The sequence below is a fragment of the Scardinius erythrophthalmus genome (genome assembly GCF_964197995.2).
Source record: "Scardinius erythrophthalmus genome assembly, chromosome: 7".
Classification (NCBI taxonomy): domain Eukaryota; kingdom Metazoa; phylum Chordata; class Actinopteri; order Cypriniformes; family Leuciscidae; genus Scardinius; species Scardinius erythrophthalmus.
This window is the reverse complement of record NC_138227.1, coordinates 49,536,404-49,550,316: the sequence shown is the minus strand read 5'-3', so window position 1 is coordinate 49,550,316 and position 13,913 is coordinate 49,536,404. Positions and strand designations below refer to the sequence as shown.

The 13,913-nt window shown below is 39.7% G+C and overlaps 1 pseudogene across 1 annotated transcript; it reads right to left on the bottom strand.

Moving 5' to 3' along the window:
- Positions 1-6,609: 6,609 nt before the first annotated feature.
- On the bottom strand, positions 6,610-8,004 carry LOC308693858 (putative nuclease HARBI1; annotated as a pseudogene). Its single transcript has 4 exons — positions 7,572-8,004; positions 7,296-7,411; positions 7,071-7,182; positions 6,610-6,983 (listed from the first exon to the last, which is right to left on the bottom strand). The product of its transcript is annotated as a putative nuclease HARBI1 (transcript).
- Between the last annotated feature and the right edge of the window lie 5,909 nt (positions 8,005-13,913).

Below are 13,913 nucleotides of genomic sequence, written 5' to 3'. Positions count from 1 at the left end.
TTAAATCTAATTTTCTACAGTTCTTGACATCCACAAAGTATTTGCAACAACATAAACCCATTGCAGCCTACAGAAGAAACAAAAACATCTCAGATCTTTTAGTGAGAAGCAAACTCTCCAAACCTCTTTGCAAGGGCCGCTTGGGAAAATGCAAATACTACACACCATTACTGTGGGTCAAGAACAGATTCAATGGCCAGATTTTTAAGTTGCCTCGTTCTTTGTCACATGAGTGTGTGAATTGCATTTATCTCGTCTATTGTCTCAAATGCCGGAAACAGTATGTAGGCCAAACCAAAAATGAGCTTAGAATCAGGGCCTACCAACATGCACATAATATAATGCATAAAATAGAAAAACGTAGGCACCTGATTCAGCACTTTTTGGTTCATGGCCTGAACTCCTTCCGGATCACGGGACTCCAAGCTAATCCACGATGGTCCCTCAAAGAACGCTTGAGGGCTGAGAGTAAGTGGATTAAACGTCTGGACTCCCAATATCCAAGGGGTTTAAATGAGACTTCGACTTGAGATTTCTTCTACTATCCTTCCCTACTTTTTCTACTTTGTGCTGCCCTCTTAGCCAAATTTTTCCGACTGAATACTCTTCCTTTAGAGTGCCACACACACGCCAAAACTAAACCTACCATCAATAAACCCTGTGGTTCTACCCCCAGGAGGTACATTCAGCTACGGCTCTAACACCTACCCAACTCAAACCCTAATGCATCTACCCCTGATGAAGATAACCCTTCAGGGAGGAACCCGGGGTATTGTTATGAGATTAGATGGCAATGAAGGGTGTGGTTACATTTTCACAAAATGAGACTAAAAAGGAGATTATGAAGTATAACAAAATTCAAAATGAGATACAAGGCGAGTGGGGACGTGCACTTGGGATTGGGGTCCGACTTGGACAGACTTAAAAGTGGTCAGTTGATGTAGGGCCAGTGCAAAACCAGACTCAGACCTCAGGTCTGGGGCTTGGATCTTCATTTCCCCTAACCCTAACCCTAACCCTGGTGAATCATTCTGGTTATCTCTTATCCTAACCCTCTAACCCTAACTCTAACCTAACCTAAACCTAAGTCGTTTTTACCTCCCTACCTATATGCCATTTTAACCCTAACCTAACCATAGCCCCAAACTAACCTAAACCCAAACTAACCATTAGGCCAAAGACTACTTTCAATATTTATCACAAAACAATAAAAAAATATGAACAGTCGATCAAACTCATCCATCCATCCATCCATCACTCCATCCATGCAACACAGGCCTAAAAACATTCACTTTTTCAAACAAAAACATATTTTTTTTAACAAAAAGTTGTTTAAACTCATTTATCTATCTATCTATCTATCCATCCATCACTCCATCCATCCATCCATCACTCCATCCATCCATGTAACACAGGCCTAAAAACATTCACTTTTTCAAACAAAAACATTTTTTTTAACAAAAAGTTGTTTAAACTCATTTATCTATCTATCTATCCATCCATCCATCCATCACTCCATCCATCCATCCATCACTCCATCCATCCATCCATCACTCCATCCATCCATCCATCCATCACTCCATCCATCCATGTAACACAGGCCTAAAAAACATTCACTTTTTCAAACAAAAACATATTTTTTTAACAAAAAGTTGTTTAAACTCATCCATCCATCCATGCAACACAGGCCTAAAAACATTCACTTTTTCAAACAAAAACATATATTTTTTAACAAAAAGTTGTTTAAACTCATTTATCGATATATTCATCTATTCATCTATCTATCTATCCATCCATCCATCCATCACTCCATCCATCCATCCATCACTCCATCCATCCATCCATCACTCCATCCATCCATCCATCACTCCATCCATCCATGTAACACAGGCCTAAAAAACATTCACTTTTTCAAACAAAAACATATTTTTTTAACAAAAAGTTGTTTAAACTCATCCATCCATCCATGCAACACAGGCCTAAAAACATTCACTTTTTCAAACAAAAACATATATTTTTTAACAAAAAGTTGTTTAAACTCATTTATCTATATATTCATCTATTCATCCATCCATCCATCCATCACTCCATCCATCACTCCATCCATCAATCTATCTATAGAAATAGACACTTACCTGTCAGCATTGGTGCTGTTCAGCACTGGTGCTGATATGCACGGCAAATGCAACCATTTTGCATTGACAGGTGAACAGCTGGGGGAAAACTCAAGTTCAGTTTGCGTCAGGGCGTCTGCATGGATGCAGGGTCAAAGGCCAAAGGCCTGGCACACTACCTCACCTCACCAGCTAAACCTACCCACCACCTGCACAAAAAACAGAAAACAAAACCAAAAAACACTGACCACTGGCGGGACCTACACAGACCCTACCCAAAATATACCAGGATAGACCACCCCTATATAAAATAACCCTAGATACAACAGCAATTTATAAAATAGACCCCTGTTAAAAAAAAAAAAAAAAAAATCTAAAAAATAAAGTGCAGTACCGTGTCTACACACCTGGTGGCGCTAGAGGCGCACCAAACCACCACCAGTCGACTAGCCATACATCAATTACTATATAAACCAAGTTTCGTACAGATAAAACACACCGTTGCAGATATATGGACAGTTAAGATTCGGCCAATCAGATGCCATATATACTAATGAGGGTGGTTACTAATGAGGGTGAAAGTCGTTTTTACCTCCCTACCTAACCCCAAGTCTAACCCCAGCTCAGACGTGCCCTCTGGTGGAGGACAGTTTAATTACCTTTACTTAAAACCTGCTACGATTTCACAGGCGTAGCAGAAAAACACATTTTTCAGTCCTAATCTATCTATCTATCTATCTATCTATCTATCTATCTATCTATCTATCTATCTATCTATCTATCTATCTATCTATCTATCTATCTATCTATCATTGGACTACATATTAAAAATGTCCATCAATTAAATATACATTTGTAAAATCCCACTGTTTTAAATAAAGTTAATCTTTTATAAATCCATGAATCATTGCAAAGTTGGTGTGTGATAGCTAGATGGCAGTAGAGGTACATCTGTATGATCTCCTTGTGAATCTATCTATCTATCTATCTATCTATCTATCATCCGAAATCCAATAACCCTAACATCCCAATTACAATTACTAGCCCATGAATACTGACCTACCATTTACACCATAACCACCTATCCCAAGTCTTCGGTCTAACCCTTGCTCAACCTCGATAGTTCCCCCAGACCTATCCATAACCCTAATACTGAAGGTGAATGCAAAGCTAGAAGGGAGGGCAGACGGTACAGACTCGCTGACAGACCGATCGTTGACGCGCTGACAGACTCGTCAAGATCTTGTGGAAAATACAGTAACTCCAGGAAACAAAATTGAGTGTAAGTGTCATCTTCTTTATATAGGCCCGTTGCATACGCACAAAACCCTAACATAAAAAGAAGCGTACGGAATTTTCCCACGCACATCTCGGGGTTTATAAAACAATAAACCTGGTTTGCACCTTACGAAACTACAGACAATGCTTAAAAACTCTATTACTTTAACCCTTTATAGGGCACTCATTGAAATACTTGGAAATTCTAAATTTCAACCATCGAGTGTTATTGGAGGATATTATAAGACTTCTAAACATTTGTGAGTTTTTTAAAAAAATATATTTTTTTAGGTTGGAAATCAAAGGCAATGAAGTTACCATATATGGTTCCTCGCCAGTCTAGGGTAATGTTTTTCCCTTAAAAAGTGTATATATAAAAATATAATAAAAACACATAAACTTGTTACAAACATAAAAAATATTTATTTAGTAACATTTTAAATTATTATTAGGAACATTTTAAATTAAATTATTATTAGGAACATTTTAAATTATTATTAGGAACATTTTTTGTGCATTTATAAATGTTATAAATAAATGTATACATTTATAAAAGATATGTACTACTGATCTTTGGTATGGTCAAGTTCTGGTCAAGTTCAACTTATTTGAGCAGTAATACGTCTCACAGTAAAAAAAAACACCAATACATGGCATTTAACTATGATAAAAACTGTTTCAAGGGCATAAAACTTACACATAAAGGGTAAATATATAATAAGAAGTGCAAAATATCATTATAAGTATTACAAACTGTTATAAAGGTAATAAAACTAACCAAAACCACACAAATTTCAATATCTATGGCTTGAAAATGTCTATAAATGTGTTACGTTTCCCACTGGATCACTTTATAATGTTATTCAAACCTGTGATAACATCCAATGCACTAGTAAATACTATTGTCCTACGTTATAATCATAGACTGTGGTTATAATGCATTATTTGTAGAAAAAATATCCTAGTACGGCTTTTCTATACGCATAGGGCGTATGTCTAAATATGGACTTGCGCTAATCTTACCTGAACAGGGCGTATGATCAAATATGGTCTCACCATTTTTCATGCCACAAATGTCAATACTTTCAAGAAATCTATGCAAACAACACCTATCTCAACATGTTGCACAACTATTCGACCACAGAATGTGTGAGTTTCATCAACACACCATTTTTGTTTTGAAGTTATTAGCGCTGATGTGAGAGTAGGTAGTAGCGCATAACTTTCCAATATATGGAACGACACTGAAGTTTGAAATGCTCCGTGCAACTTCTGATTGGTCAGATGCCATCATGTGACTATCAGTGACGTAGCCTGGGGCCTGTACCATGAAGGTAGCTGAACAAACTCGGGGTTACAGGATTGGTTTTGAGTCGACAAAACCAAACCGATGCGATCAGGCTTTATTGGTACCATGATGCAGCTCATCAACTTTCTCTGTCGACTCAGGCTTTGATCCTTAAGCTATGATTACTCCACGCGCGTGTGCACATAAAAGAGTGACGTCGACACTGAACAACCAATCGCGTTCGATATGGATAGAGCAAGAGCTATATATTTTTCAGCGGAGGAGCAAGAGATAATTCTTCAGAAATATGAAGAATATAGAAGTATTTTTCAAGCACGCAGTAACACTGTATCTGCTGCCAAAGCAAGAGAACAATCTTGGAGGAAGATTGCTGATTGCGTTAATGCATAGGTTAAACAATTAATGTACATTTATGTAGGCTAATCATATTAAAAATGTATTAAATGCTAAAATGAAAATGTATTTGTTGAGATATAATATAATATTATATATATATATATATATATATGTATGTGTATATATGTATATATATATATATATATAAATAATATTATATTATATTATATCTCAACAAATACATTTTCATTTTAGCATTTAATACATTTTTTATATGATTAGCCTATATATATATATATAATATATATATATATATATATATATATATATATATATATATATATATATATAATGATACATACATACATACGTGTGTGTAGATGTATGTAAAATGTGAATGTATAGGCTATTACATCCAAAGAAAGATTGATATTTATTGATTTTTAGATGCAACCCCAACTCCAAACGTTCTTGGCAGCAGATCAAGACAAAATATAAAAATATAATTCAAAGTGGTGAGTATTTACCATAACCTTTTATTATTTTTTTGAACATTTAATCACAAACACTTGTTTACAGCAAACAGAAAAAAATGTGAAATGAGGAAAACTGGGGGAGGGCCACTCCTCAAGATTACACTGGCGGAGGAGTTGGCTCTGAGCAACAATAAGGGGCGGCCGATTTTGGATGGGATTGCATGTGCTATACAGTCTGACCCTGGTGTGGGCTCCTCTAAGCAAGTGACACTGGGTATGTGTGTACAATACATTACTAATGTTTTTTAAAAAAGTTAAATATGGCTGACTCTGTTCTGCAGTAGAGGGAAATACAGTGTCCCTGTTGAAGCCAGCACACATGCACACAGTCTCCCACACAGAGGTCAGTATGCAGCAGACAGAACACCAAACATAACCTGCTTTATAACAGTTATGCTTTACATTGGCCTTTTATTTATTAGGGTGATTTAAGACACTCTGTCTGTGTGTTCTGAGACAGTTGCTGAGGTGAATGCACTTGGCTTTTTATTATGGCACACATTTGAATGTCATAATTAAGGGACTGGCCCTTACACATCTCTTTTATTGTAGGGTTTTTCACAACCTGCCCCAGAAACTGAAGCCTCTACCTCAATGGGCTACAGAAGAAATGTGAACAAGGTAATGCTTTAAACCCTTGACATAAATTACAGTCAGTCCTGTGTTTGTAGAAAGTTATGCCACTTTTTGTGATTTGATGAGCCTCCAGAAAACGTGTAATGATCATGTTTGTGGTGGAATTGTTTCAGGTGGAAACAGACTCAGTCAGGGCCCTGTACAAAAGGAGCCTCGAACTAGACTGCACACTGAAGGAGCTGGACTGTGAGATGAGGCTCCAAATTAAAAAAATTAAATTGGAGATCAAACAGCTGGAAAAAACAGATCTCAGTATGTGAACTTTTTTTAACCAAGTAACCCTTTAGTATGAACACTATGAATGTTTATTAATGTCATTTTTCTTGCTCTCTTTCTTCCTCCCTTGCCACATGACCAATAAAATAGTTTGAGACCTATCTGCAGTGTCAGTGTGCTTTTATTAAGTAAAATATTGTGTTGTGATTGCATCTCTGACAGCTGCGCCAGCTGGGTGGTCAAGTGTGATGGGGTCAATTTCATCGGGGAGAAGCTGGTTTTGTGGTGGTACTCGCTCCTTTCTGATAGTGGCTATATTATGCGGAATGGCACATGCAGCCACTATCTGTGATGCCCGCTCTGGTGACACTCTTAAACACCTAAGGCAGTTGAAACGTGCCTTTAGGATGCCAAAGGTCATCTCGATCTTGACCCTGGTTTTACTGAGGGCCACATCGAAGCGGTTTTGTGGCCCTGTCTGAGGGTCAGGATGGGGGGTTAGCAAAAACCTCTGGCATGCATAACCTCTATCTCCTACCAACAGGCCATCAAAAAGCCCTGTCATAGAACAGAAAAGGGGAAAATTGTGTAAGTTTTGCAATTAAAATTAAAACTTTAAAGTGTACTGTACCAAATGTAACTTGCCTTCCTCAAAGCGCTGACACAAAATAGACTCACGGAAAATTTGTGAGTCATGCTCTGAGCCAGGCCATTTGGCATCCAAACTTGTGATCATGCATTCATGATCACAAGTCATCTGCAGATGAAATGTACTGTAAACAATTGTCCTATCTGTTAGTTCTTATTTATTTAATGATTGATCTCAATGCAAATAAAAATCACTTCACATAGGCTATATAGTAGCCCTACCTGAACATTAAGGCTGTGAAAGGACTTTCTGTTCACATAATCTGCCTCATGTTCTCCGAGAGCTGTGGAGATTGCAATATGGGTGCAGTCTATTGCTCCTATGACTCTAGGGAATCCTATCATAGGAATTAAATATATATATTTAAAATCATTCTAAACAGGTAGCTACTGTATAATAGATTTTTAAGTGTGAAATATGCTTTTTTTGAAGAAGAAAAAAATGAGTGTGAAATGTTAAATTTGTTCATGTGATGTCACCCTATCAAGATATCTTACCGGCAATTTTATAAAAGCCATCTTTTATGGACATGGTCGATAAATGTCCAGGGAACACAATGAAGCTATTTATGTACCCCTGCAGAGCGAGGACTACCTTTCGAATGGGTCAACAGACCGTGTTTTTCCCTAGATTCTCTGCATCCCCGACCGCATACAAGTATGTACCACTTGCAAAAAAACGCAACGCAATACATACCATTTGCGGTACAGTAAGGTCATGGCTTCGACGAGGCACATTTGTTATGTGCGGCTCAACAAGTTCACAAAGATAAGACATTCCTTCCGCGGAAAATCTGTATCTTTCATACAAGTAAGTATCAGGAAAGTCAAATGGATTTTGTCTGTCCCTAAAAACTCTTTCTCTATGAAGTGCTCGTCTAACAATTTGCGTTGAGATGTCCAGAGGATTTGGGAGAAAAGGTGAAGCCATTGCAACAGAGAACAGATGCTGGGAATTAGTTACGTCACCTATATGTTTCTTTGCTCTCAGCTGATTGGTCAAACTTCAGTCTGAGATCTTGAATCCAGAACATAACCTGCCCCGGAGCAGGTTAGCCGTGCAGCGTAAGATACCATGGCGACGAACACAGAATAAAGCTGAGCTACTTTCATAGTACCTAAAACCCAGGGTTCATAGTACCTAAAAACCACATTCTGTTTACATGCGTGTTATTGAATTAAAATCGTGTTGAAACTTTATTCTTCAGTCCTTGTCTGTCTGCCTACAACAACCGTTCAAAAGTGTGGGGTCAGTTTTTTCTCTTTTTAAAATTAATTAATATGTCTATTCAGCAAGGATGTGTTAATTTGTTTAATCTTTTTTTAAAGTGATAGTGAAGATTTCTATTGTTAAAAAAAGATTAAATTTAACACTTTAATCATCAATGAATCCTGAAAGAAAAAAAGTAAGAAAAAAATAAATATATTAACCAGCACAACGGTTAACGACTTAAATAATAACCGAGTGTAAACATCAACATATACATATTACAATGATTTCATATCTTAAAATGTCAAAATAGAAAGCCATTCTTTTAAAGTGTAATAATATTTCACAACATTAGTGTTTTTTTGTTGTTGTTTGTTTTGTTTTTCTCCAAAAACAAACGGTAGTGTATATCAAACTGTGTAGTCCCAAGTAGTATTGCATTAGTGCACCTAGATGTATACATGATCTTAGTATACTTACTCCAGCAGTCTACTTAAAACCTACTTGAACATTACTCAAGTACACTACATAAAATGGCTTGAAAGGTACTTAGTGTTTTTGTAAAAAGAGTAAATCCTGAAGCCCACCTCGCCGACTCTCGAGTATTACACAGTGCAACACGATAGACAACACACACAACAAGGCTAGCAGTTATACAAAGACTAAAAGCTTTGGGTGGGGGGACTAGGATCCTGTTGCTCACTCAGTCTTCCTTAGTATAGTGCTGAATATTTCCCCCACAAGGCGGTAATAATAATAATTTATAAATTTTATTTGTAATGCACTTTACATTTGACACCAAATCTCAAAGTGCTACAGTACAACATAATTAAAAACAATACAGTATACAAAATAAAACACAACATGTTAAAAGATGGGACTAAAAACAAGCATTTAGCTATTAAAATAAGCCTGTGTAAAAAGGTGGGTTTTTAGTCCTTTTTTGAATGTGTCCACTGTCTGCGGGGCCCTGAGGTGGTCCGGGAGGGCGTTCCACAGGCAGGGAGCAGCGACTTGAAAGGCCCTGTCGCCCATTGTTTTGAGCCGTGTCCTGGGCATGACCAGACGGTGCTGTTGGCCTGACCGGGTTCTGGTTGAGGAGTTTGGTGTGAGCAGCTCAGTGAGGTAAGTGGGGGCCGCACCGTGGAGGCAGTGATGGGTGTGAAGGAGGACCTTATATTCTATGCGGGACTGAATGGGAAGCCAGTGCAGTGAACATCAGGACTCATCAGGACCCTGGCAGCGCTGTTCTGAACATACTGGAGCCTTTGAAGGTTCCTGCCAGGAATCCCGATGAGGAGTGCATTACAGTAGTCCAGCCTGGAGGAGACAAAAGCATGGACAAGCTTCTCTGCAGCAGAAAGGGAGAGGGAGGGGCGCAGTTTGGAAATATTGCGGAGGTGAAAGAATGCAGTTTTGCAGATGGAGGTGACATGACTGTCGAAGGAAAGGTGGGGGTCAAATTTTACCCCTAGGTTAGTAACAGAGGGAGAGAGGGGAATGGTGTGTCCAAAGAGTGAAACAGTGGTGATTGGAGAGGAGCGGAGTTGATGAGAGGTTCCAGTTTGAATGGCCTCTGTTTTGGAGCCATTTAGCTGCAGGAAGTTTTGACTCATCCACGCCTCTATCTCCTCCAGGCAGGAGCTAAGGCGGGCAGTCGTGGCAGAGGGGGAGCTAGAGGGAGTGACTTGGAGGTAGAGTTGTGTGTCGTCAGCATAGCAGTGGAAATTAACTCCATGCCTGCTGACGACACGACCCAAGGGGAGCATGTAAATGGTGAAGAGGGTTGGACCGAGTACGGAGCCCTGGGGGACCCCACAGGTGACAGTGTGGGGTCTGGATTTTACATCCCCCAGAGCTACATACTGTGTCTACATCAGTGAGATAGGAGTGAAACCATTTCAGGGCAGTACCAGAAAGACCTGTGTAGTGCTGAAGTCGGTGCAGGAGAATGTGATGGCCTACAGTGTCAAACGCAGCAGAGAGGTCGAGAAAAATGAGGAGGGATGTGGAACCGGAATCAGAAGCCATCAGCAAGTCGCTGGTGACTCTGATAAGAGCTGTTTCTGTGCTGTGGGAGGGACGAAAACCAGATTGAAATTTCTCATATAGCCTGTTGGATTTGAGATGATTATGGAGCTGGGTGGAAACAACTTTTTCCAGGAGTTTGGAGATGAATGGGAGATTAGAAATTGGTCTGTAATTCGACAGTGGTGTAGGGTCCAAGGTGGGTTTTTTGAGGAGGGGTTTGATGAGAGCAGTTTTGAGGGAGGTGGGAACATGGCCTGTCTCTACGGACATGTTTATTATTTTGGTTATGAGGGAACTGATGGAGTTAGTGTGAGTTTTAAGCAGAGGAGATGGGAGGGGATCAAGGCGGCAAGTGGATAGTTTGGATTTACGGATGATATTCTCGACCTCCTGCTGCGTTGTGGGGGACAGTTGTGATAGGGTTTGAGCGATGGGTGTTGCGGGCAGGTCTAGTGAGGTGCTATTGAGAAGTGGAAATGAGGAGCGAAGAATGTTAATTTTTGATGTGAAAAAATCAAGAAACCGGTTGCAATTTATATTGGTTGGACTGTAGAATGAGGAGATCTGTGGTTTAATGATGTGATTTATTGTGGAGAACAGTTTTTTGGAATTACCTGGGTTGTTGTTTATGAGTGTTGAGTAGTATTCTGACCTAGCCTTGGAGAGTGCTTTGGCATAAGCCCTACGATGTTCCCGGTAGGCCAACTTATGCACCGTCAGAACAGATGTTTTGCAGGCACGCTCCAGGACACGGCCAGACCTCTTCATCCCTCTCAGCTCGTCTGTAAACCAGGGGGCAGAGCGGGTAAACGTGACTGTCCGGGTTTTTAATGGAGCAAGACAGTCCAGAATAGAGGTGAGGCTGGTGTTGTAGTAGTCCATTAAGTCATCAGCTGATGAGTGAGGAGAGGGGGAGAGATGCTGGAGATGTTGACTGAGGGAGGTGGCGTTCAAGTTCTTGATATTTCTGAACGTAATATGGCGTTTTGGTTTGGTGAGAGGAACTAATATTGGGACTTCAAATGTAACCGCCAGGTGATCGGAGACACCCACGTCATACACCTGAAGGCCTGAAACTGGGAGGGAGTCTGTAATGACAAGGTCCAGTGTATGCCCTCTATTGTGTGTGGGGGCATCCACAAGCTGTTGGAGGTTAAGACAATCCAGGGTTTGTTTGAAATTTGAGGCCAGTTTACAGTTATGGGAGTCCACGTGTATGTTGAAATCACCAATAACCAGAATATTTGAGTGAGCTGTGCAGAGGGAGATTAGAAAATCATGAATGTCAGAGATGAAAGTTGGTTGTGATTTGGGAGGGCGATAGACGAGTACTATTGTTGCTGAAAAAGCTTTTTTGCAACTGAAAACCAGACTTTCAAATGAGCCAGTACTGGGCACAGACACGTGGGATAGTTCAATGTTGCTGCGATGTAAAACAGCTAGGCCCCCACCACGGCCAGTTGTACGAGCCTTATCGAGGTAGTTGTACCCGGGTGGGCAGGCCTCATTTAGGGATGAGTATATTCCAGGCTGCTGCCATGTTTCTGTAAGACAGAGAATGTCTATCCCCTTATCCAGAATGTGGTCGTATATAAGTCCAGATTTGTTTGACAGGGACTGCACATTCAGCAGTTCAAGTGTCATTTGAGCTCTAAAATCCAGTTTATTGACAGGGCGGAGAACCCTGCGATCCACTCCAGGTTTTACAGTGCACCGTTTACACCCAGCACTATCTATGCCAGGAATGGCGGTACTCTGATGACGCAAACGGTGACGTGTCAGTTGCGCGACGGGACGCGATGCCGACCAGAGAGATGAGATGGAGCTGTGGTCACCGGATTTGGACACAACAAACCGGCGCCTTGATCCCCTATGGATATATCGAGGTCGGTACGGAAGATCCAGTTGCTGCAGGGGAGCTCGGTTGTTGTTATTTAGAGCTCGGAGATGTTGCATCGAGGTGTCGGACCACAACATGATTTATTATTGAATATTAAAATATTTATTACATTATTATATATTATTATTATTATTATAGATTTAACATGATCTGAGCGACGGAATTATTAATTTTTATTAAGGTTTCTCTCCAGTGTGGATCCTCTCATGGCGTTTTAACCCTTCTTCGGTTCTGAAAGTCTTGTAGCACTGGAAACATACAAATTTTTTTACGCCAGTGTGGATACTCATGTGAAGTTTTTGATTTTCTTTTTGAGTGAAACTCTTTCCACAGTGATTGCATGTGTATGGTTTCTCTCCAGTGTGGATCCTCATGTGAATCTTACGATTTCCTTTTTGTGTGAAACTCTTCCCACAATTATCACATGTGTATGGTTTCTCTCCAGTGTGGATCCTCATGTGAACCTTCAAATGTCCTTTTTGTCTGAAACTCTTCCCACAATTATCACATGTGTATGGTTTCTCTCCAGTGTGGATCCTCATGTGAACCTTCAAATGTCCTTTTTGTCTGAAACTCTTCCCACAATTATCACATGTGTATGGTTTCTCTCCAGTGTGGATCCTCATGTGAACCTTCAAATGTCCTTTTTGTCTGAAACTCTTCCCACAATTATTACATTGGTACGGTTTCTCTCCAGTGTGGATCCTCATGTGAACAGTAAGATTTCCTTTTTGTTTGAAAATCTTCCCACACTGATCACATTCGTGCAGTTTCTCTCCAGTGTGGATCCTGTGTGGCACCAGGTCTGAAAGACAGTAAAAAAAGTTATATTTTAAATAATCAACAAAATTCAGAGAGAATTGTGGCATCTCTAGTCAGGAGACGTCATAAGTGTTCCTGCTGGAAGGGCTAGGCGAGATGTGCAATGTTAATTATAGGGATTGTAGTTGTAGATTGTGGTGTTAGTGATCCACACCCAGTTCAGAACACATGTGATTCGCGGATTGACTGCAATTATTTATTTCATTGTATTACAGGGACAGTGCATATTAATAAACATTTGTGTCAATATGCCAGAGTTAGCCAGAAGGCCGTTTTTCAACTGCAGCCCCTAGACAGATGGTAAAAGTCACCCTAAAAAGAGAATAAAATTACACATGTATGTAACCCCCACAAAGCCTCATTTACTCAGGACTTACAGGTTCTCTACTGGACTAAATACTTTCAGTGGGTCAGTAACCAAGAAAACACTCAAATAGCCTACCCAAAACTCATCAAATAATAATTTTATTAGTTTACAATCATAATATTAAAACCCAGGGGGCAGCAGGTTAATGCAGTCATGACAGGTTCAATTTAATTAAGATGCAATGAATGCTTTCAGCAATATGTTAACTTCAAGAATAATAAGGCAACAACAAACAGGATATGCTCAGCACAAGATTTCAGTAGTTATTCAATACATGCATTAAATAAATTCATGTGATCACCGCTCATGCGTAAGTTCATTACACTGCAAACCTAAAAGTCATAAATACCACACCAATAAATACATACCAAATATTAATCAACACAACCCATCAATAATACTCATGCTAAATACATAGCCGTCGTCAACAGTATAGGAGGCATATGTGTAAAAGAAACTACGAGCATGCAACGCCGTTATGTTGTAAATTACACGAAATAAAAGTAATGC